Consider the following 4195-nt stretch of genomic DNA (forward strand, 5'->3'; position numbering starts at 1 on the left):
GATGCATGCAAGAAATGAATAAACGTGTAAGAGGAAATGCAAGAAAATATGCAGACACAGATATGGATGCATACCTCCCCAAACCAAACCATACAATGCCCTCATTGTACCAAAAGTAGGGAAAGAATGAAAACTAAAGAGAAAAGGATAACGGGAGTCGGAGAACTTACAAGACAGCGTAAGGAGGGACCTCCCCAAACCGACCATGAACATGGGAGGTCATGGGTAGCCACGCAGCAGCTCAACAAGTAGAAAACAAAAGCTGAATCACGTAGCTACTCGATCGAACAGATCAGAGTGGTTCGATCGAGTGGAATGGGTGTCAAAAGGGATCGATCGAGAGAAGCGGATTTGCAGCATTTCGATCGAGAGCAGCAAAAGCTCGATCGAGTAAAATTCCAGCCAAAAAGGTTCGATCGAGTAGAAAAACCACTCGATCGACCTAAAGTACCTGCAAACCGCATAAAAGAAGTATAGGAAAGACGAGAGACGCATAGTTCAGCGTTCGAAGGTCAACATACAGCTAAAAGAAAGAAAATAAGTTTAAACTAAATTACAACAAAACAGTCTGGGTTGCCTCCCGGAAAGCGCATGTTTAAGAGGTCCCACACGACCTTTCTGGCTTCAACTAACTGGCTCATCAAGCTCGTCGAAGTACAAGACTTCAACACAGTTATCTGCATCATTTGCTTCGTGGTAATGCTTCACATATTGTCCATTCACCTTGAACCTATTTCCCTCGGAACCTTCTAGCTCAACAGACCCATATTTAGTGACAGCTGTCACTATATAAGGGCCACTCCACCTGGACTTCAACTTGCCAGGAAATAATCGCAGTCGGGCATTAAACAGCAGCACCTTCTGCCCGACATGAAATTCTCGAGGTAAGATCCTTTTGTCGTGCCATCTCTTCGTCTTATCCTTGTAGATGCGTGAGCTATCATAGGCGTTGAGCCTAAACTCCTCCAGTTCATCTAGCTGCAATAGACGGTTCTGACCACACAACTTAGGATCAAAGTTAAGTTCACGAATTGCCCACCAAGCTTTACATTCTAGTTCGACAGGTAAATGACATGACTTCCCATAGACTAACCGATATGGTGATGCACCAATCGGTGTTTTAAAGGCAGTCCGATATGCCCATAATGTGTCTTCCAGCTTAAGGCTCCAGTCCTTCTGTGACTTAGAAACTAGTTTAGCTAAGATCTCTTTAATCTCACGATTAGAGACCTCAACTTGACCACTAGTTTGGGGATGATACTCCAAACCACGCCGGTGTTGAACACCAACCTTAGACAAAATAGAAGTTAGTTTCTTTTCTTTAAAATGCATTCCCCCATCACTAATGACAACCCTAGGGACGCCAAATCGGGGAAATTTAATCTTTTTAAACATCTTAATCACGGTCTTGGCATCGCAATGGGGTGAAGCAATTATTGCCTCCACCCACTTAGACACATAATCAACAGCTACCAAGATATACCTGTTACCTTTACTAGATGGGAAGGGTCCTTGGAAATCGATGCCACAGACATAAAAAACCCCGACTTCTAGGATACCATTTTGAGGCATCTCATGTCTCTTTGAAATATTCCCTGATCGTTGGCAGGCATCACAAGCTGAAACAAAAGCCTTAGCATCAGCAAACAAAGTAGGCCAGTAAAAAGCAGACTAAAGTACCTTAGCCACGGTGCGCGATGGACCGTGGTGACCACCATAAGAGGATGAGTGACAGCCTTCCAAGATTACTTTGGTCTCCCACTGCGGAATACACCATCTGTAAAGACTGTCTTCACATTCCTTAAATAAATAAGGGCCATCCCAGAAATACTGCTTAGCGTTATATAGAAAACGCTTCCTCTGCTGATAAGAAAGGTCAGGCGGCAGCGTGCCACTGACAACGTAATTAGCTAAATCTGCATACCAAGGATCTTGGTTAATAATAGAAGAAAAAACAGCAAATAAAGAGTCATCAGGAAAAGAATCATCAATAGGTAAAGAATCTTATCCCTCTTGCTGTGACAGTCTTGACAGATGATCAGCTACAACGTTCTCATCACCTTTCTTATCTTTTATCTGCAAATCAAACTCCTGAAGAAGGAGTATCCATCTCAACAGTCGTGGTTTAGCTTCCTTCTTAGCAAGAAGGTGTCTCAGCGCTGCATGGTCAGTAAAGACAGTAACTTCTGACCTTATCAAATAAGAACGAAATTTTTCTAGCGCATATACCACAACTAGCAGCTCTTTCTCAGTAGTGGTGTACTTCACTTGAGCCTCATCCAGAGTTTGACTCGCATAGTAGATTGCATTTAAAGCGTTGTCTTTCCTTTGGTCTAACACTGCTCCCAGTGCATAATCACTAGCATCACACATAATCTCGAACGGTAAATCGCAGTCGGGAGGCTGTATGATCGGCGCAGATACCAAAGCTTGCTTTAACCTGTTAAAAGCATAAAGACAGTCATCAGTAAATACAAAAGGGGCGTCCTTAAGAAGCAGCTGTGTAAGTGGTTTAGCAATTTTTGAAAAATCCTTGATAAACCGGCGATAAAAGCCAGCATGACCAAGGAAGCTCCTCACTCCTTTAACATTAATAGGAGGAGGTAATTGCTGAATCACCTGCACCTTTGCTTTGTCAACCTCAATATCCCTATCAGAAACTAAGTGCCTTAAGACAACTCCCTCGTTGACCATGAAATGGCACTTTTCCCAGTTAAGCACAAGATTAACCTCAATGCAGCGCTGCAACACTTTATCAAGGTTAGACAGACAGTTAGCAAAATCACTTCCATAGACTCTAAAATCGTCCATAAAGACTTCCATAATAGACTCAATGTACTCAGAAAATATCCCCATCATGCACCTTTGAAAGGTGGCAGGGGCATTACACAAATCAAAAGGCATCCTGCGATACGCAAAAACGCCCTGAGGACAAGTAAAAGTAGTCTTTTCCTGATCATCCGGATGGATAGGGATCTGAAAGAACCCGGAGTACCCATCTAGATAATAGAAAAACTTATGAGAGCTAACCTTTATACCATTTGATCAATGAAAGGAAGGGGAAAGTGATCTTTCTTTGTGGCGGCATTCAGCTGTCTGTAATCTATACACATCCGTCAGCCAGTCACTACTCGTGTAGGTATTAACTCATTTTTATCATTCGTGACCACAGTAGTCCCTTCTTTCTTAGGAATTACCTGAACTAGACTCACCCACTTAGAATGACCAACAGAATAGATAATACCTGCGTCAAGCAGCTTCATTACCTCAGCCATTACAACATCCTGCATTTTCTGGTTTAGTCGGCGCTGACCCTATCTGCAAGGCTTATGATCCTCCTCAAGCTCGATCCTGTGCATAAATATATCTGGACTAATCCTCTTGATATCATCCAAAGAATAACCCATAACTTTCCTGTTTTTCTTAAGCACAGCTAACAAGGCAGTCAGCTGATCATCATCAAACTTAGCACTAACAATAACTGGATATTGCTCTGTATCATCTAAGAAATCATATTTAAGATGAGAAGGGAGAGGCTTACGCTCAGGTACCTTTACCTCTATGGCGCAAAGAGTACTAATCATCTGTTCCACGCTCTCTCCTTCAGTGTCGGTGAGTTCACGCTCATCTAAAGCAGCTTCAAGAAATTCCAACATAGCGTAATTGTTATCTGGGTTATCAGCACACTCATCCAAAAGCATTAGGGCTTCTAGTGGGTCCTTTATAAAAGAACCCGACCAGAAGTCATAAACAGACTCGTCAACAATATCAACAGAATAACATGTATCCTCTATCATGGCCCGAGCCAAAGTACTAGGCAGACTGAAAGTAATCGCGTCGTCCCCTACTACAAGAGTCAAACGCCCTTGTTTGACATCAATAATGGCCCCAGGTGTACATAAGAACGGTCTTCCTAGTATAATTGGGGTCCGGGTATCCTCAGCTATATCTAAAACAATAAAGTCCACTGGTATAAAGAACTTGCCCACTTTCACAGGCAAATCCTCTAAGATACCCAAGGGCCGCCTTACAGATCTATCAGCCATCTGTAATGTGATATTAGTCATTTTAAGGTGACTTATATTAAGCTTTTTGCCGATAGAAAAGGGCATGACACTGACGCTGGCTCCTAAATCACAAAGAGCCTTGTCTATTACTTCATTGCCTATGGTACAGGTAATAGAGAAACTACCCG

The sequence above is a fragment of the Silene latifolia genome, unplaced genomic scaffold (genome assembly GCF_048544455.1).
Source record: "Silene latifolia isolate original U9 population unplaced genomic scaffold, ASM4854445v1 scaffold_132, whole genome shotgun sequence".
In the NCBI taxonomy this organism is placed as follows: domain Eukaryota; kingdom Viridiplantae; phylum Streptophyta; class Magnoliopsida; order Caryophyllales; family Caryophyllaceae; genus Silene; species Silene latifolia.